Here is a 21766-nt window from a genome sequence, read left to right on the forward strand (position 1 = left end):
GCCGTCGCTGCGAGATCTCGGCCGTCGGTTGGCGTTGCGAGTCCTGGCTCCTAAATACGGCGTCGGCCGCCACCACTGCCGCCGCTACTCCCAACGCCGTGAAGGAAGTGGTCGATACAGGGGCCCTGCGCGGACGAGCGCGTGTGTGTGCCGCTGGTATTTTTTCTCTTCGACCTAATGTTTTGATTCTCCTTCTACAACTACTTCTCGAGGTGCCCCTCCTCCTCTCCTGCCCTCGCTGCATCGCGTTCCCTTTCCGTTCATCTGTTCAATATGGCCTTGCCTCTTGGTGCTCGGTTATATGCCGTATCGCCGCACAACGTCGATGCAGCTCGCTTTGCTTGTTTGTGCTTTGGTTCGCGAACATCACTTCGTTTGTGTCTACGTGCCTGCCTCTGTGCCCGAGTGCCGGCGGGTTAGGTGCTGACTAATGGACTCCACTTGGGGTTTCGAAAAACCTCGAAGCTCAAGAACGGCGCAGTAGATATATATATATACGCGCGGACGCTGAGGAATTTCAGGACGGAACGGAAAGATAGTCGCCTTTCCAATAGTGATAGTGCTGTTAGTTTCCTCGTTCCTATATCGTTGTGTGTGTGTGTGTGTGTGTGTGTGTGTGTGTGTGTGTGTGTGTGTGTGTGTGTGTGTGTGTGTGTGTGTGTGTGTGTGTGTGTGTGTGTGTGTGTGTGTGTGTGTGTGTGTGTGTGTGTGTGTGTGTGTGTGTGTGTGTGTGTGTGTGTGTGTGTGTGTGTGTGTGTGTGTGTGTGTGTGTGTGTGTGTGTGTGTGTGTGTGTGTGTGTGTGTGTGTGTGTGTGTGTGTGTGTGTGTGTGTGAGAGAGAGAGAGAGAGAGAGAGAGACACCAAAAACCACTTGTCAGAAGCAGGAGCGGACGGCCTAAAAGTCCCGAACAGCAACTGATGAGAATTATATTTGCCTCCCTCCCCCCTTATATATCTCTGCTCGAGCGCAAATAATGCATTTCACAACATCTGTGTCAGTACAATCAGCGGGACACTCTCTGGTTTCAAGTCAACCGCATTGCGGAGCTCAAGCGATGTAGGGGAGAAATTCCAAGATACAGGCTGTCAAAGTCGCGTAGACATACAATACGCCAGTGATCAAGGCATTCTATTAGAGTAACAAGGATAAACAGCACCCAATACTCAGACAGCTTTTCAAACTTACGAGTACGGGTCACTGTTACTGCGTTTCGTCCGTCACGCTTCCGGCGTTCATGTGGGATGAATATGCGAAACTCAGTGCTTCAACATCATCATCATCATCATCAGCCTGATTATACCCACTGCAGGGACTTTCCCATATTTCTCCGCTTAACCCGGTTCTGTGCTAGCTGCATCCACTTGACCCCTGCGAACTTCTTAATCTCATCCGCCCACCTAACTTTCTGCCGCCCCCTGCTACGCTTTCCTTCCCTTGGAATCCAGTTTGTTACCCTTAGCGACCATCGGTTATCCTCTCTTCGCACTACATGTCCTGCCGATGTCCATTCCTTCTTCTTAATTTCTACTAGAATGTCGGTAACTTGAGTTATTTCTCTGACCCACTCTGCACGCTTTCTATCTCTTAATGTTGCCCCTACCATTTTTCGTTCCATAGCCCTCTGGGTTGTCCTCAACTTAAGTAGAACTCTCTTGGTTAGCCTCCACGTTTCAGCCCCATAGGTGAGTACAGGCAAGATGCAACTGTTGTATACTTTTCTCTTGAGCGATACCGGTAAGCTGCTAGTCATAATCTGCGAGTGCTTGCCAAATGCGCTCCATCCCAACCTTCCCAACCTATGTGCTTCAACAACATGACTTCATTCGATTGGAGGATAGTTGCAACTTCCCAAACAGTCCGAAGGTGCCGCATGCTGGCTGAACTCGAGAAGAGCTTCAGGCGTTACAGCGCAAGTGGATATCAGCCATAGGTGCTCATTAATCAATAACATACAAAAAAAAGGAAAACGCGATGACACACGTTGTTCGTTAAAGAAAATGGGCCGATCGTACTACAATATTTCTTATTGAGAAGTCAAAGGGAAGAGAACAAGGGTTCAGAAATTCTTAATGAGTACGCCCTAACGAATGATTCTTTCTTTTAACACTTCTTGGGACTCTCCAGTGGATTCGCCCTATAGTGCTGCACTAAGAAGTGTGCAACCAAAACTCATTACAAGCCAGTTCTTGAGCAGCTCAGTTTTCTCGTAATTAATGGGTTTCGAGCTAAAACAGGCGTGCGAGAGCTCAGTATGTGGATACAGGATTCCTTCAATTTTCATCCACTCTGCATGCTATTCGCCGCATCTTTCGTTTTATTTTTATTTCCGATAAACTAATCGAGTGGCAGTCAATGGCTGCTCTTTAAGAACTCGCAAATAACTAACGGCTTGCCGTCACTCAAAGAGGAAGCAATAAAAATATTCAGGTCGTTTTTACCACGCGGGAATTCGCGAAACAGAGGGGTGGTACCTACAGCGAATTACTAGACGTTTGTGTCTCTAAACAACAGGTTTAAACGCTTTTAATTAATCCCATCAGTGCCCTCACTCTGCTATTACGGAGTAAAAGACTGCAGCGCGAGTCAATACCAGCCTGCATCAAGAGAATCGTGCGAAAAGCTGCATTCAAATAAGAGTTTCGCGCGCCGTCGGAGCGTCACGGATTTCGACCACTAGAGAATAATCCGTCACGCCAAAATCATGAAAAGGTTTTTCAAACACTGCGCGTTCTAGCAAGGTGCAATTACAGGCTTATAATACTCTCTCCGTTCTCTGAAAACGTGCCTCTCTTTCCTGTCATGTCTGATTATGTTGATTCACGTGTGGCTTTATTCCTCATTGAGATCCTAGTTCGTATATTTTTTACAGGAATAGAAACAGGAGGGAAGCGAGACTTTCTTTTTTTCCAGTTCTCCAAGTCGCCTTGATTGTATCTGTCTGCTAATGTCAGTTCCACTAAAATAAAATATATCAGAACAACTCCGTCCGCCATGCTATAAGAGCTGTTTTAAAAAGGCGTGACTAAATTTGCCTCTTGATAAACCTCGCATCTCCAAAACTTTTTTTGTTCTAGGTAATATAAAAAGCCTGTCAATACGCTTCTATAAATATGCAAAGCCCCAAACGCCCACTTCGATGCCGCGTGGGAGAGCCTCACTCACTATTACGGAAGCGGACTGAAATGAACGATGCGAGTGAACGTATACAATGGCTCTTTCGCATAAAGGTGTGCCTTTGTGCCGGGGCAAACACGGCGTGCTACAGCAACCGCCCGCATCCCAGCTATAGGACTGAACACTGCTCTAAATATTAACTCCCATTATGACCACGTCAAACACGGGATGAGTCAACCGCTGTGAATGAAACGGGCTTTGGTAAACAGTTCGCATTTCATCATCGCCGCTACGTTTTCCCTTGTTACCCGTGTTTAGAACAGGCCTTTATCAAATTCGCATAGAAGAGTTTTTTGCCGACTTTTAGCTCCCTCTTTGTTTTTCAAAGTGTGAGACGGCTATCCCCCACGCACACGCTATTATATGAAAGAAAACAATGATTTCCGAAATCAATTCTTCAAATCCTTTAAGTTTGCCTCACAAGACACAATTCATCCGAGGCTTGGCTATTGTGCACCTTGATGTATCACAAACAAAGAATGAGGCTGAGGTGTGCGCTTTCGTCCCTATCATGTTCGGCCTTCTATTACTAGCCTTCCTTTACTCCGCCTTTCTGGCTAGCTAAAATAGAAACCTTTGTGGAACGCAGCTTGATCATCTCTGCAATGAAGTATTTCTGCTATTAGAGAAACATTTTTTTTTTTTTTTTGCTTCTCTGCTCGTTCAAAAGCACAGCGTGGGAGCGTTGCTTGTATAGTCCTAATATAGTACCCAGGTATTATAGGCAGCAGTACGATGTAGCTCACATTACAAGTACTAGAACATGCGGCTGTCTCCGATTGCAAATTTCGCCATATTCGGCGACTCAGATTGTTCCTTGCTCCTTCCACGAATAATTCAGCGAGTGGGACTTTGCAGTATAGTTTAAGTTGTGGCATACGGTACGACACGGATAGTATACCTCAAATCTCATGTTAGCGCATTATAGCAGCCTTCCGCCGCAGTAAGTTGGCAACCTTTCCGACTATCTGAGACAAAACTGGTCTTTACTCCTTCTTTTAATTTTCTACATTTTTGTCCCGTTTTCTCACTGCGCCGGAAGCGTGCTTCTCGGATAATAATACCAAATTCAATTTCAATAAAAAAACATCACCACTAGTTTAGCTCGCTAGAGTAAACTATGCATGTAGATGCAAGCTTTAGCAGTTGTTTAGCTAATTATTGCTTGTTTTAACTTTGGTTTTCCATGTCTTTCCTTTTTAGCTAATTATCTAACTGGGCCTTCATGCTTATTATTAGGATTAATGACACCAAAATAATAAGGTGGCTTAGAGCAACTTTGTAAGAGGAGATGACTACTATGAAGGCGGCGATTATCGATTCGCAGCTTGAAATACTGCCAACCTAGCTCGTGAAGTAACCGGCTACCGAGATGAGGCAGTGTTCTAGGGAAGAGGCCAGCGGCACATCATTTTACCACGTTTCGATAGATGTGACTTTTCCAGCAAAACAGGTCGCCTGGAGAAGTCAAAGCGCCGAGTCGTTCCTTACCATGACTTTCATCCTTTCTTATTCAAATATTGCGGTAAACACGGCCGACGAGACCAAATGAGAACTTGAGCAAACTTGCTTATGGTCATTTTCAAGAGAAGCATCTCCTCAGTAACATAAAATGTTTAAAGATATCTTTTTATTTTTCTGCAGTCGCGCTAGTCGGTGGGCACTTCCTTTTCTTTTCCTCCTCAACACGTTAGTGGAGGCACGATTCAATTTCCCGTACACTGAAGCGCAACTTGGCGTCGACATCAACCTGAGTGCCATCTCTTCGTGGTCCTCAGCCCTGAAGTGGACCGCTTCCGTAGAGGCAACGGCAGTCTCTTCTTCAGTCGAAAAGAACACGATTAAGGTTTCGATTGGGTCTTAGTTCGCAGTACATATACACATGCATAATATTGTGATCGTTTGCTTTACGGCGTTCGCCATAAATGACAACACCATTTCTGCCTCCTATTCCTGGCACAGACAATCCAACAGTAATATGGTTCTTTAAATAAATGCGCGTGACTCATTTAGTTTAACTTAGGCACATTTTAATACATGTTGATCCGTAGTACGGACAGCCTAACAACTTGATCCGTACCTGTCATCGATGACGCCAAGCATAATGATGGCGGACGAAAGAAAGGTTAGCGTCGTGTTGTTTCGCCTTTTAATTTCGTGCGTAATCTTATGCGTTGCTATAGCTGCATCATCTATTGATCGTTAAGACGAATTTCTGCGCGACGTTCCGCACCGGCTTTATTAAAATTTAAAAAAAAAAAGTAACACGCCGTCTAAATGTTCGCTTCTGATGCCAAAAAATATATACTTCCACGAAACGCCATTACGAACAATTCTTTGACCGTTCTCAATATTGCTTTCTACAGGGTTTGCTGGGTACTTTATAGAGAACAAAGACGCGTACCATTAATTCGTCTAATGTCATCACGCCGGCCTCTTTCTCCCAATCGCAGTGCGGCAGTTTGTAACGCGATAAATGAATCTGGCGAAACACCTCCACCTAATGACTTTGATTCGCTCATTGATGCCTCCTTGAATCTCAACTTCTCTAAGCATAGAAAGCTGGGCGGGTTCGTTATTAGTAAAATTATGAAACATTACTTCAGCGATGAAAAGCACAAGATGAAAGTATAGGAGACAGCGCGAAGCCTTTAGTTAGTTGAAGCCCGACGTTCATGCTGTCTGTTCTACTGTCGTCGGTGTTTTTTTCGTCGCTGGAATAATGTCTCACAGTCACAACTTCAGTCAACCCTGCAGAGACACTATCTTTAATTTACTGTTGTATGTAGGTGCGTTGCATTGCGTTACATTGTAGAATTACTGTCACAAATAAGCTCATAATCAAATAATTCCAACGAGCGTCTGGTATCTCATTGTGACCTGTAACCTTCAGGCACCGAGTGGAAATTTTTGCAGGCATCCTGAATAAAAAAAAAAATTTTGATAGTTAAAGGCGTAAAGAACAAAATTCGGGCGCTCTATAAGCTGTCGAAGTGCCTGAAAGAACAATTTAATCCAAGCATGCGAAATGAAACCAATAATTGTTTTTTTTTTTTTTTTTTAATTGACGCCTCCGCGCCTGTTATGGCGTTCTTGGCAGTCCGTGTGCGAGAGAGGGCGCCTTAAAATGCTGAAATACGTGAACTTTTTCTTAAATTATGAGTCCTCACGATTGGACGGAGGCAGGAGCGGCACACGTAGTTGAGGCCCTGCAGCTGATTTTGAGTCACAGTGGTGAAAATTGAGGCTTCGACTAGAACTGATCAGTTAAAAATGTCGGGGTATATTGGAGATTATTTTTCTGTGTAAATTTTTTACGCTTCTGAAGAAAAAAAAAAGGTGAAAATGGGCAAATATTTTTTCCGATTTGGATAATAATTTTCCGCCTGAAATAGCAGCTGTACTGAAAGATGAAATAGTGTTTCAATAAGGCTCCCTTCGTGCGCCAATCTCAGCGTTAGATGCCAAACAAAATGAGATGCTGGAGACCTAGCAGCAAGCTGCAGACCTAGGAAAATTGAAAGAAAGAAACAACGTTCACATTAATACCAAATCCTGAGGCCTAAATTAGACGACCAAAATCTATCTGGCCGAGCCTTGGAAAAGGACATATACTAAAGTTCTGGAACGTCACTGGACATGTATTACATCTCAGTTTGCGCCCTGAATCAGCCTTGCATTTTTCTTTCTTACGTTGGAGCATGCAAAAACTTTGTGAATGACGCTGTCCTTCGACCGCTAAGACACACTGAAAAATTAATTCGGGTGAGAAATTTGTGTTTCTTCTTACTTTTTTTTTTTTTTCACTGTTTCTCGCTGCAATTCCTTGTGCGTACTTTCGAATTCGCGGCTTATATGTACAGAAGAGAAAGCAAACATGAAAAATCCAAGGCTGGCAAACCAATTTTAAAATTTGTTTCACTAATACCGTTTCCCATCGGCCCTGACTGTTCTTATCGGACTCTTATCACCCACGCGGGCCTATAAAAGCGCCTTCTTCCTGTGCGACAAGACGAGGGCCTGGCACGGAGCGCGAGGCGCAAGCAAAGCTGGAGGCAGCAAACGCAAGAGGGACGAAAATGTCGCAAAATATTGATCCACAGGGCGAAATGACCGAGAGCAACGCCATTTCCTTTTAGACTTGGCTTGGCTTGTTCATCGGATCATGTTTCTTTATCGTCGTTTCCTATTCGCATTTGACGAAGTAACAAATATAGAGAGGAATTCACGTTTATGGTATACCTCAGAGTGGGATTTAAATACTTGTAAGTTTTGTAATATTGTAAAAAAAAAGTACGATAAGAACAAAAAAGGTAATTCATTGCTAACAAACAACTGTGACGTTTAATCGCAGCTGCGCAGCATGCATGTTATTCATCTTTTTTTTTTTTTTTTCATTTCGACGTATCGCGTACAGCTTCACACTGTGCGCAGCTTAGTATGATAAGCATTTCGCGTTCACTTTTTTTTTTGTCTCGTTTCCTCCTTTACGCTAATAGTCCTTATATTTTAAATGACCGCTTCACAATTTTGTTCTTTCAATTAAACAGTTGCGTCCGCTGCTTCCTTATTTCTGCGAGTATTAAAACATCATTAATGCACTTTCCACTGAATAACAAGTTAAACGCTGTGCAATGCGTCACACCCATGCGCGCATCGACTTAACACTAAGTAGCACGGTTTGGTTTGATTTGGTTTTTAGAGCCTATTGTCTCAAAGCGGCTCAGTTTATGAGGGATGCTATAATGCGGGCTACGAAAATTTTGATCACCTGGGGTTATTTAACGTGCACTGACATCGCACACTACACGCGCTGACATCGCACACTACACGCGCGACTTGTTTTTCGCCTCCATCGAAAAGCGGCCGCCGTGGCTGAGATCGAATCGGCATCAACAGGCTTAGCAGTCAACCGCCCTAACTACTGCCCCGCCACGGCGGGCGCAGTGTAGGGCACCAAGTTCTGTCAGAGCAGACAAAAAAAGAAAAAGCATTCAGCACTGCATTCATCGCACTCAAACTTATGTGATATTGTCCCAATATTTAATATTCCCCTTACACACCTCGATGTCAATGTGACCAGAGATGTATCTGGTACCATGGCCATGACTTTCAATGCCAAACTTATAGATAGCCGTGGGTTACTGCGAGTTTCTAAATGACGTTTTTGTCCGTGCACAATAGCAAGCTTATACTAAAAAACGATCCGACCAAGGCATAACGAGCACCTCGAGAAGAATTTACCTTTGTGAAGGGCGGCATTATATATAACTATTACTGTTTTGAGCAGATCAATTAAGGGAAAATGAGGGTGCTCGTTATATTACATGAAGGAAAGAAGCCAACAGTCGGCGAGGCCAAGGAAAGCGCTGGGGATGGTACTTTTATGTCTTTTTTTTTTATTTTAGCTTAGATAATCACAGAAATTAGTGATGTAATCTGTTTAGGGAAAAGATAAGTAAACGCAAAATAGAAGAAAAAACAACGTGCCGATGGTGGGAACCGAACCCACGACCTCCGAATATCGCGCCCGGCGCTCTTCCAACTGAGCTACATCGGCCGCTGGCCCCCCTGCTACTTGCTTGGGTATTTATGTTGTCTGTATACGAACCTTGAGAGTGTTCACCAGCATTCTTTATAGGAATTGGCACTGTTTTTGTCCTTATGGTTTCAGTACATTTTTCTTAAAGACGACTTAGTTGAATTCCAATGCCAGATCACAAGCGCTTGGTCGGATCACAAACGGAGCTCATCGCTCAGGCGTAGACCCCTTTCTCCATATTTGCCATTGGAATGCGCTCGCCCCCGCAGGAGCATGCTCCCTGGTGGACGTAAGCCAACCAGCGCGCAGAACTGATTCTCGTGGCACCGCCCCCCGCAATGGCCGCCGTCGTCGAAACAGCTGTTGTCGAAACAAGTGTATCTAGTGGCATGAACATTTTCGTTTCTGATAAAGTATAATCAAATCTTGCATCGAATTTACATGAGAGCTACAGTCGCGTCTCGCATCGATGCAGCGCCTCACGGTAATGCGATGCGACAGCTTTCACATGCAGCGCATCTCTAGAGTGGTAGTAGCGGCACCCAGTGTAGCATATTGAAAGCAATGATGGTGCCGGTATGTCAATTTTCCAAATTTGACTTAATGTTTGCTTTATTTATGACGGAGTGAGAGGAAAGGTGTAATAAATAATTAAAAGAGCGTATCAAGCGGAAATAAAAACTTCGTCCCCCTTATTTATCCAACCCAATGCTATTTGACTATCCCGCGCTTTCTTCAATTTGTCTCAATAGCACTCAAACGATGATTACTCGCTAAGCCTAACAGCTGTCCAATTCCAGAAGCTATATTGAAAATTGAGGGCGTTTTGTCGCCAGAATTGTGTGGTGCGGCCATTTTCAGACAAATAAAAAACTTCGTTCACTATTCGTTTGCAGCAAACGCGAGACACAGTGAAGCGGCAACGACGAGGCAAGCAACCGCTGCTTCGCCGGATGCCGCCATATTACCCTTAAGGCGATGCGACAGGGTTTGCATGCACGGAAAAAGTCGACTTACCCCTCTCAATCCAGCGATGTCTGGCGCATTAATGCGGTACGCTTTCCTAGCGCATTACCCCTGTTTACACGAATGCGATCTGCTCGGAACCGGGTGCGATGCGATGCGATGCAATGCGCTAGATATCGCATTCACATAAACACGGCTGCATACCTTCGAAGCGGCAGAGGTGCCGTTTGAAAAATCTGCTGGCGCCGAGCACACCGCGACGGTATCCCGAGCGAAATGAGAGCAAGTTTGTCCTCCCAGCAGTAATTTAAGGTCTCACTCATTATAATGCAAATAACCTAAAAAAAAAAATGCTTAAAATGACTTCTCTCACGTCAGTTGTGATGCGGAACCATTTACGAACTTCGAATGCGCAATACATATGCTTCGGATGACTACGTTGTCATGACTGGCTGCGGGGTTCCGTCACCTCTATGCCGCCGAAGTGTGCGGGAACAAAGTTGAGACTCAAACGTACAGCTCACGTGACTTTTAAACATGAAAGAAAAGCTTATGACGGATAAGTTATTCTGTCTTATGCTGTAGCAGCTTCTTTGGTGGTCGGCAGCCACAGTGTCGCTGCGACGGCTCTCTTGAGATAGGCCTGATGCCGGTGCCTGCCTCCAGCGTCCGTTCCTTGCTCGCTTTCTCGATTTGGATGCAGCCCGCCGCTCAAGATTTTTCACCGCGAGGATTCCGCAGTGAAAGCTCACTCCTTGAAGGTCGGCAAGCAGGCACAGATTTCACGTCATTCACAGGAGCTTTGACCGCCGCGACAAGGAAGCGGGGATGCACCGGTCATGGCAGGGGCAGAAGTAGAAACAAGAGAAACCGCACATGGGCTTCCAGCCAAATCCCCCGATTTCGGCGGAACAAATATCGCTGCTTCATGGAGCGATCCAGGATTCACACCTGATCCCGATCTTCCATTAGGACAGGCAACTCTCGCTCGCACTCTGCCACTGGAATATGACTGCTCCAAACGGAGCAGAAAAATTTGATACGGATCTGCCATTAGACTTTAACATTAGTTCATCCTTGTGCGTTACAATAATTAAACACCGCAAATTATCTCTGCTTTATTTATTAAATAATTTCCCCATACATTTCTTACCCCTGTTATTTCTTCAAGCAATAGTTCCCTCCTCCGAAAAAGTCAGATAAGTGAGGATTACCCAGTTTTATGGCAATCGATACGTTCATCAATAAATCAACCAAACAATCAGTCAACGATCCAGAAAATGTTATTCGGTGTCCTAAATATGTGGTTTCCTTAAAGGTAAGAACTGCACTTGAACGGAGTGCTATCCACTGCTTCCGCAGAGTCCATTACCAGAAGTCTACACAAGAAGATGCATAAATTGAATTTGTGTTTTCTAATCAGAATAAATATCGGATTGCCTTATCCGAAGCATTTTGAAATGAGTAGAATTCTTCACATAACGTTTTTCAACTCGTCAGCTAGAGCCGTTTCTCTCCTGCGAAAAGGAACATACGCAGCTTCCCTTGTGAGTCTTCGCTGTTTCCCTCTGGGATGTTTTTTTTTTTTTTTTTCTTACTAAAGGCCAGCCCCTCACTTGACGGCCTAGCGCGAGCGTTAGCTCGGGGGATATGGTCGGAATTAGACGTTATCCTAAGCTGGGATAAAGCCTAATCCAGGGCCAGGCGCGCCGGAAATCTTCCAGTCTCTAAAGAAAACAAACTGAAAGCAGGCTGCTTAGAACAGCGGCCGGATGCCGCAGCGGAAAGGAAACAGCTCTTTGAGAGACGCGTTCTGATGTTTGTTGTTTTTGTTAAAGAAAACACCTCTACACGCTCAAAGCAAACATCTTCAACGGCGGTAAACATTGTGACACTCTGCTGACGTAATGCATCTATATGAATCTAGGCAAGCGATAATTAGCTTTCACCAAGTAGATGCATCTTACGCAATGCAAATATGCATATTATAAAGTTAAGGAAAAACGCTAAATATTTCCCTTGTGGCCAGCCCTCATATTTACGCAATGATATGTCTATGCATTTAATTTTTACGACCAAAAGACGCACATTATGAGAAAAGCAACATGAAAGCAAAGGGAAGCAAAGATAATAATTGCCTTTAAGCAGCTAAGCCACGAGGTGTGACCGCACTCGAAAAAGAAAACTGCTTATTTGAATAACGTTGTTTTCATGGACTAGTCCGGAGAGTTTACTATGTCCCTTATTATGACCTGGCAAATCACGTAGAGCAAAAAGGTAACGTGATTTTTTTTATGATTTCTTGTCCTAACAATTATCTATGTGAACAAAAGTAAGCGAAGCCGCAATGGGAAAAAAATAAATGTAGAGTACAGTGAAGTTACGGTTTGTCTGACAACGCATACTGAACAATGCGAGCAAGTTCTTGGTGCACAAGTGACTTCATTTCGAGCAAATATAGGCTCTTGAAATGCCACAGACCGGCTAATCCTGCTCTGAAGAGGCCAAAAACAAATCCGTCGACGTGGCCGACATTCCGGACTACTTGTTCGCAAATAAATGTTTTACTGAACGACACAAGGCTTTGGTGTTACGTCAAAGCATCGGAATTGTTCTGTAATAATAGTACAGTGCAAGACAGTATTCGCAATGTAGCAGCACACACACAGGTATGAATGCGGGAGCTTTCTACTTCGTCACTAATATAATTTGTCACAACGTAATCGCTTCGTAACGCCTCACATCGGGCTTTCATGTCCAGAGCTAGGACCTGAATTGCGAAGCTGATGACACTACACTTTGATGGGGTTTATCTGAATGTACGCTGTCCCTGACATTTCTTGCGCTGCTGTGCTCAGCTGAAGCTAGACTGACTACCTTGAAAGAAATATGAGTACAATAACTCAAATAGGATACCTTCGCAGGTGGTAAATACGCTGGGGTAGAAAAGAAATGCGATGAAAATTTATTCCCTTTCCTGGCCGACCGAAACTAAAATTTTCTGAAATTAAGGAAGGCAGTTTAATGCCGTCCATACTCTCTCTTGTTTAGTCAGGGCCACAGCAGCTTTTCTGAGCACACGATACTGCCCGTGCGCTGATTAAGATTGGCCTGTAAACGAGATTCCGGTTAAGGGGAAGTTGATCACATGGCCGCAGTAATAGGCGATGTCATGAAGAGATGCGCAACGAAAAGACTGCACAAAGGTTTACTTACCGACCAAACTCGGTAGGCGTGCTTTACCGCGAAGTTAGAACGCTATATTTCTTTTTCATTTTCAATGGGTTCTTCGCCAGTATGGATCGACTCTGCTCAACAATTATGCTGCATTGTCCGGCGCTCACACTAAAGCAATGGGATGAAGCAATGCAGCTAATTGGCTACGTATTCACTAAAAGAAATGAATTGGAAACCCCAACGGGTTAAAATGGTGACATAGAAATGTTCATGATTCCTTCAGAAGAGGCACTTGAGTTGTTTAGGTCATGTGAAACATTCCAATGATATTATGATGAAGAAGCAGGCAACCTGAAACGTATTTAGCATTGCGTACTGAAGCAAGCAACCGTCGCTGCATCATTCGAACGGCTGTGCAGCTAACCCAACAAAATGACTACTGTTTTGAGATTACAGTGCAATATATGAAGTGAGTAACGTTGGAACGAGCGAAGAGATCAACAAGATGATTTTAAATGAAAAATGTGATATCTGGTTCCTGCTCACAGTACTGTAGAACACGTTAGTCTCTTCATCACCGTCTCCTTCTGCTCTCGAAAGAGACCTTGCGGTCACTTCGTCATGGCAAAAGCCCTAGCTCACTCTTGTTTCCTTATAGTAGTCGTGAATCGGGACAAAACTTCCCTACGAACCTCTTTTCGCTTCTTTTTACCTTTCTTCTTTCTTTCAACAGCTTGGCAAACTACTGACCGCATTCCATGTAGTCTCCATTCTGCTTTCGTATATCGGCTTCTCGTTTTCCCACTCTATAGGCCTGTACATATCCTGCAAAGACTTGCAAACACTGAGGCAATGCTGCTATTCAACATGTAGAACAAGTACCTCTGCACGCTCAGTGCCCAGCACTACATACGATACGTAATTTCAAAATTCTGTGGCATTATCTTCCCATTAAAAACTTCTAGTCCCCATCCTGAACATCAAACTCTCCAAATTCTCTCATCTTCGCGTAGCCGCCAATGTTTGTAAAGACTCTTGGCAGTTTTCGAAACTCCGCTTTTTTAATTTACATTAACCTGGAATCGCGATAAAACTTTTTTTAATGCGGAAACTCTGACTTTGCGACTACGCTAACGATATTTCACTGGGTCGGCAGGAATGGTTCAGAACTTCACAAAAGCGAAAGTCATGGTTTATTTTTACCAGGACTGCACTGTTAACGAACGTGAATAATTTGACACCCACTCCTGTCTGTAATAGGTGGCCAATGATCATGTGATCTTCCCTGCTGTTCACAATTACTGCAAAGCCTATGAACGCCCGGTCTACAGACAATTCATTTCATTCTAACCAATAAAGGTGACCTCACAGACTTGCGTCAGGCAACACATATTTTCGCTGGGAGTCGTACTTTGAAGAGAAATATGTACCGAACGCTAGTTGCTTACCAGAGTCAAGTTTTCTGCAAAAGTTTAATAGGTATAAATTACTTCACAGATAAAGCATAATTGCAGTATAGCTGCTAAAAACGTAATTCAGGCTTAGCGCGAAAATAACATAACTCCGTATACCTCTGGCACTGCATAGCTATACACAAACACAACACACACACAATAGATTAAAGACGTTCACACGGATGATGCGCTCGCTACCAACTGCCTGTTATTTATGATACGAAGAAGAAGCTAGAATGCATCACAAAAACATAGGCTTACAATAAGAAGAAGAAGACAAAAGATTTAGAAAAAAATGTGAAAATAAAATAAAATAATGACATATTGCGTCTATCGTCTTGTGATGTCCAAACGAAGTAGTATCACCGCCTTCCTGTTGAGCGCCACCCACCGAACACTCCCGTTTTTGTGGTGCATTCTTCTTCTTCGTATCACAAATAACAGCCAGTTGGTAGCAAGCGCATCATCGCTGTGAACGTCTTACTTTATTACGTCTTGCTTACTTATTTTTACTCGCATGTACTACTGAGCTTTATAACGTAACTCTTCTTACAGCCTCTTTGCTTCATAGAAACAACCTCCAAACGTTTTGTAATCAATTAACAGCAGGCAGTATACCCGGACTGATGTATCAGTGCAAAAAAGTTTCAATGTATAAGTTTGTATATAAAAGGAAGGGCAAATCAATACACAGCGCATTTTAAAATCGAGAAAAAAAAAACGTACTATACCTCAACCGGCAAACTTATCCACAACAAGAGCTAACCGGGACCGAATGGTGCTATATAGTTGACATGTGTCTTGGACTGGGATGCGAAATAAGAAAATCACAAGAGTTCAACGCTGCTAAACCGAATATTGAGCGAAAGCATTAGCTGCAGGTGACCGAGCATTCTTCTTCTCTTTTTCTTCTTCCTCAGCCCACATATAAAGCCTCGCTTTAACCGAGCCGTATGAACGTGCCTTAGTGGCCTATATGGGTAAAGTGAGTGCCAAGGTCCTAGCAGGCTGATTCTGACATACCCGTCACTGGTGAAAAGAAAGACCCAAGTTGGCAGCTCCTGCCAACTGAGTCGCGGCTCCGACTGCGCCATGCCGACCGCTTGAGTTGGGAGCCCATCGCTCGCTTTTGTGTCACGTGGGGTGTAACGCCACAGCGTCACGTGGGTAAGACGTGGCTAGTGCTGCGCTACGCCGACCGCTTGAGTTAGTAGCTCAGCTCTCACCCTAGTGTCACGTGGGGTGTGACGTCACATCGTCACGTGGGTAAGACGTAAGTGGCTACCGCCGCGCTACGCTGAAGGCTCGAAACCTATAGTATTGCTTTCGCAATAAAATTATGAGGGCCAGTTTAGCTCCGCCTTTAAGGGCATGAAGCGATAGCGTAGGCTACCAGCCCACATATGAAGCCCCGCTTTAACCAAGCCGTATGAACCAAGCCTGCGTGTCCTAGGGGTAACGTAAATTCAAGGGTCCTAGCAGGCTGATTCTTATATGAACCTCCCATATGAAAGCACTGGCCCGGGTTGGCAGCTCCTGCCAAATGTAATGTCAAGCATACCATGATCCAATTAGTTCTCGGCCATGTCAGCTGCCAGTTACCGCCTTCTAGCACCATGCTGGTGATTTTTCGCTCACAACGGCCACTCCGGCAGACGGCCGCCGACAACATATTTTAGGTAAATGGGTCCTTTAAAGCTGTCGCGATAAAATGTCAAGGAAGAAGCTAGCCTAATGGCCTCAACCCATATCCCATCTCAAGGCAGCTGGTTATGCCACTTACCCATTCAAAACTTTTATTTATGGTACAAAAAACCTTCTTCCTTTACTTCGTATAACAACATTGGACCGAAGCCGAAAAATACATCGGAATTTCCACGTTCAAAACAGCAGCTCGCATATGCGAAAAAGAACAGAGTTCAGTACCCTTTTATTTTAATTGAAACACGAACTCTTCATTCAACAAATCATTTCACTGTAGTCCCAGTGTGTGACACATCCGTCTGAATGCGCAGGAGACTCGGCTTAATGCCACCTACTTTTGTGGCAGTGTTTCCAAACGACCTAGCAACCGCTACCTGTGCGCTTTGTATTAGCACTCAACTGGGCATCAAAGTTAGGAAATGGCGAACAGACACACACGTCATATTTAAAACGTAAGAGCAGGAAAATGGGCGAAAACGAAAGGAGCCGCAGGCATCAGAGAAGCGCCACTTCTCGCTAGTGACAGAAGAGAGAGACAGGGAGGATGGAAAAGGAACTGCGGAAAACTAGAAATAAATAAGGAACGCACGTATCGTAATACGTATGCGCGTATCGTGACCCGAGACGTGCTTGGAGCGAAGTGTGAAACGCTAGAAAGGGAGGAAGGTGCCATGAGGCCAAACGACGTGCGCGTTCGCGAGCGGAGCCCGCAAAAGAAACACAAGCCGCCCCTGCACAACTGAGCGTTATACCCCCTGAACTTTGGTGCGGAGAAGAAAGCAAGGAAACGAAACACACGCCCAGAGAAACCGCAACACGCTTTTGCCGCCACTGGAAAAAGGCAATAAGGAAAGGCAAAAACAAAACGACCGCTGTCAGGAAACGGAGAAAGAAATAAACGCTGCAAGCGACAAAGACTCGGGGACTGCAGCAGTGCTCTCGAGCCTCGAAATGCGGGCAGTGAGGTCGTGGGGAGGGGACGAGGAAGGAGTGGCTTCAACGCAGCATCTTCAGCGCCAACGACAGCATGCAGAATCGTGCAAGCAGCCGTGCTCAAAGGGGCGTGCGCGGACCAGCGTACGCTAACCGACGAACGCTAGTTGGCCAAGCGCTCGGAAAGTGTACCTTCGTCTGGGGAGTTCTGTGCAGCACGACGCGAGTCGCTTTAACGATACCGGCGCCGGAGCGCGCCTGCTGCGCCAGCGCGTGGGGAAGCGTATTCCAGTCAGACAGGCTAACTACCGTCTCTTACTCGGTTGTTACCACTAAATTTAAGGCGTCGATTTCAACCACGAAAGTACCCTCTACGTTGGTAACATGATAGATGTTAAAGGAAAACAAGGCGAAAAAGGGAAGGAAAACTGTCGCATGTCGGCGGACCGATACAAAGAGAAACCGCATACTTGGTTTCTGTATTATCGGCCGACACTGCAATTGTTCAAGCTTTCGCTACGCTGCGCAGAACTTCGGCGTTGACGCTAAGCGGCGCTCGATCGCAGCGGCAGCGGTGGCGCACCCTTTTATTCGGAGGCGCACCGTCGACGCGAAGGAAGAGGCGCCGACTGGGACGGCTCTGCCTTTCCTTTTCTCCCTTCTCTGAGCTCTGCTCCCTACTGCCCCTCCTCCGGCCGGCGCCAGCAGTCGACTGTCACGCCATCTATTGGCACTGGCGGCGCTTTGCGCCCTCTGGCCGCCATCGCGCCCTGCAGCGTTGTCGGCGGCGCTAGTTGAAGGAGACGCGCAGCACTGGACGACGTCCGCCGTGGACGTCAACGGCCCTCCTTTTATTTGCGGATTCTCGATGATTGCTTTTTCTGTAGGCGATTGCGATACACAAAGCCTCAGTGTCGACACCAGCACCGAAAAAATGCGCGCTTCGCTTAAGATAGACGCTTTGTCTTTTCCTTTCTTCACTTTTATCGCACGTAGTCACAGGCGCCATTGCCTGCCGTTCATTCTACGATCAAAAAGGCAGTCTTTCGGCTGCTTGGTGATTGTCTCTTTTAAATAGCCGCAAGAAAATGGTGGCACAAAGCTTCGAGAGGAACGTTGAGAAAACGCACTGCGCGTTTCCTATCACGTCTAAAGTCGTGTTTATCGGGAACTTGATAGCAAGCTTCGTCGCACGTGACGCGTTTCTGACCTACAGGAGAACGTGGACTTTGTTTTTATGACTCTATGATACGCTAAAAGTCTCGAATTTCTGTTTGTTTAGCACGAGAGCCAATTCTTTGCAGAGCATAGCTTCCACAAACGTATTTAATTTTTCTTCCAGCTCAAATACACTTTTCATTTTTTTTTACTCATTATAAGGTTTCAAATATGTTCAACCGTTAGTATGAGAGTAAAAAGGCAATATTAAACAGTCGTATAACAGAATCAAAAGACACAAAACAGTAGGGCAAACTCTTCGTTTTATTATCTGTATTTTTTCTCGCCCACAACATCCGATACACAGATGACCTGTGCAATACGTAGCTTAAGTATGGCCTAAAGAAACTAAGAGGGCTCCTAAGTTCCGCGCTCTAAGGGTATTATTACACGATATAATACGCTGCCAGCCCACATATAAAGCCCCGCTTTAACCAGGCCATATGAACGTGCCTGCGGGGCCTGGGTGTAACGTGAATGCAAGGGTTCTGGCAGGCTGATTCTGATATCCCCCTCCCATACGAAAGGAGAGGCCCGAGTTCGCAGCTCCTGTCAAACTTAATGTCAGGTAACCATACGTCTAGTTAGTGCCCGGCCATTTCAACAGCCAGCTACCGCCTGCCAGCGTCATGCTCATAATTTTTCGCTCACAATGCTGGTGGACGGCCGCTGATTTTCCATGAACGGGGCCTTTAACACTAAAGCATTAAAATGTAGGGTTGTAGATGCTTTACGAAATGAAACGGCTAATTGAGCAGGCCGATCATAGTAGCCAGAGAGACCAAGAGTTGCGGTGCGCAAAATCTAATCTGATAAATAATTACCGGTAAGGGCCATCAGCGGGAGGCATCACCATCCTTAACCTTTACCTTCCTTTCAATTCAAAAGAGTCCAGCCTCTCATCATAAACTAACTTTCAGTCGAATTCATTTGTTGTTTCGCTCTTCGCTCATTTATTCTTCGCGTATCTGCATCTTTATAAATATAGGGAACGCATAGTTTAAAAACTTTGCGACTATGCTGGACTACTTTTATCGGTGCGAAGTGATGCAATTTTGATGTGATGCAAGAAGTGATGCACGAAGAAATTTTTTTTCATACCCTGCATCTCAGTGCCCGGACGTATAGGACGTTCTCAATATGAAAGCTTTGTTCGCCATTGTTAGCTACCAATTGGAGTTGGCACCCCCTTTTATTTGATTAATTTCATACTTCAATTAATGATATTGCAGAAAGGCACGCACGCACACACAATCACTTACAAAGGAACAGATGAGCGGCACATCAAAAGTCAGGATAACGCTTTATGGAAAGCTGAGTAGAACACGGTGCTAGGTACACTAATTATCCGTTCAGTCAAGCGAATACACTCCTATTTGCTTTTCATGGAAAGAAGGGATAAGCACTAGCATCCATGCAACGCGTAATCCCTTAAATTATTTTGCTTGCTCGGTTCTCGGAGAAACGTAGGGAAGTGGGGACGAGGGGAAGGGAGGCGCTTGCGAAACACGTTTTTGTTGCACTGTTCCCTAGAGTGAATGCGTATCAACTTTTCCAGATTTCAGCTTTACTAAACGTTTTTGCTAATACTATAAGGCCGCACTGAGCACATAGTGACGCACAACACGTTCCTATCACCCTAAAAAAGTTAATGAATACTCCTCTAAAACCAACATTTTTAAAGAATCATTCTTTCATAGAACGACTCACCAGTGGAATACCTTACCTGCTGATGTTGTCCAATGCACAAGTGTATCTTCATTCTGTCACTCGCTGTCCTGAATATATTGACACATTTGTTTTATTGTATTCACATCGTGGCGTCGGCTTGAATATCCTTTGACTTTTTTTTTTTTTTTTGCAACAGGTTTCACTTCACATTCTTTTTCTATTTTACACTCTATGTTATAGCTTGCTGGTCTAACGTTGACTTGTATTTATGATGAGTAGTTACGGCTCCGTGTATTGACACTATGTATGCATTGTGTAAATTGTATGTTTTGCAAAGCATTGTATGCCTGCTCCTGCCTAAAGCCTGACACTCAGGCTGGCAGTATGTTCTTAAATAAATAAAATAAATAAATAAACTGTTCAATTAAAAAAGTTTCTATTTGGTAACGAAACTGCGTCTCGGGATTACTTATGATGCTCGTATGTTGCATGCAAAATTAAAATTGGGGGTGGGCCTCGTTCTGGATGTGTTGTTTTCTTCTGTGATGGCTCAATGCACTTGCCCTCATGAAAGGTGGAGTCGGTCTCTAGAAAGCTCAACGCCGCCTGCCCAGCGGCGGCGGTGGCCATTACGCTACCCACGCTTCGCCGCTGTGATTTAGGCCAGAAGTACGCGCGGCGTTTTTTGAGCAAAATGGCCTCCATTTTACTTCTCCGAGAGCGAAGCACTGGGGGCATGACTGGAAAATGTCTCATTTTCAAATACGAGGGAAACGACGACCGTTATAACTGGTAAAAATCGATCGAGATCAGTCGTAGCTCGCGGCCTGGAGGCGTACGTGCAAAGTTGCATTTTTGTATAAGTCATTTCTGGGTGATTAGCGTTTACATTTGCACTAAATTTACCTTTTTGCAATCTGGTTCTTTCGCGTATATGTTTGATCCTGTAACTTCAGTTAAATAATGCGACAGCATTAGAAGCATGATGAGGAGAAAAAACGGCGCGTATAATCACAGAACTCGCATTTTGACCGAAGCTTCAGAGGGCCCCATGATATGGCTGAGTGGATATTGGTCTACGGGTGTCTGACATCGTGAGACCACGTGACTTGCCTGATTTTGGAGATGCATGAACTCCATTACATGCATATCAGAGGCTGAATGATCCGCTGAGTGTGAAACACCATGAGAGCACGTGACCTGCCCGACTTTGCAGATGCGCTTGTCCTGTGACATGCATATTAAGTTGGAATGAAGCCGGAATCAATGCTACGTGTACCTGCTGTACTGACAAATCATCTCATGCTGGAGCATGAAACGTTGCTGGACTATCAGCGCTGCAGAAGGCAAAGAAGCTTGCCGAGCAAACATTAGACTTAAAGCTACTCAGTTTCAAAACGTTATGTAATTACGGGCCCCTCAACTTTTCTTTTTTGGCTAAAGCAATCTTTTCCTCTTATTCTTTGCTATAATGCGTCGAATGGAAATGCTTTGGAGCCATTTTCAATTCGCAATCGCTTGTTTTCTTTTTGCTTGCGTTGAAACTAACACGTGCATGAGATGGTTCCTTATAAAAAAAAATGCGCTGTACCTGGGATTCAGTTCACGCAGTGCGATAGTAGCGAAATTCGGTTCGTTTTACCGAAGTAGCAAGAGGAGATGGCGAGTGACGATGAATTGATGTTTACTTCACCAATGAAAAGCGGAACTTTCACAGAGGCCTCAACGGACTACATAAAATCGATGAGCTGCGTTTGCGGGCGCGGCTAAGAAAGTCATGCTAAAAAAGAAACACTGACTGTTTCTGCCGTTATGTTGGCAGTTAATGATGTAACAAACAGGCACTCCCATTTTAAAAACGTTACGTTGCATCGGCCACTAATCGTGTCAAATTAAACATGATCATACTTTTCTTACTTTGTAGTA

This window comes from Amblyomma maculatum, chromosome 2 (assembly GCF_055883805.1).
Source record: "Amblyomma maculatum isolate TAMU_Amacu chromosome 2, ASM5588380v1, whole genome shotgun sequence".
Taxonomy (NCBI): domain Eukaryota; kingdom Metazoa; phylum Arthropoda; class Arachnida; order Ixodida; family Ixodidae; genus Amblyomma; species Amblyomma maculatum.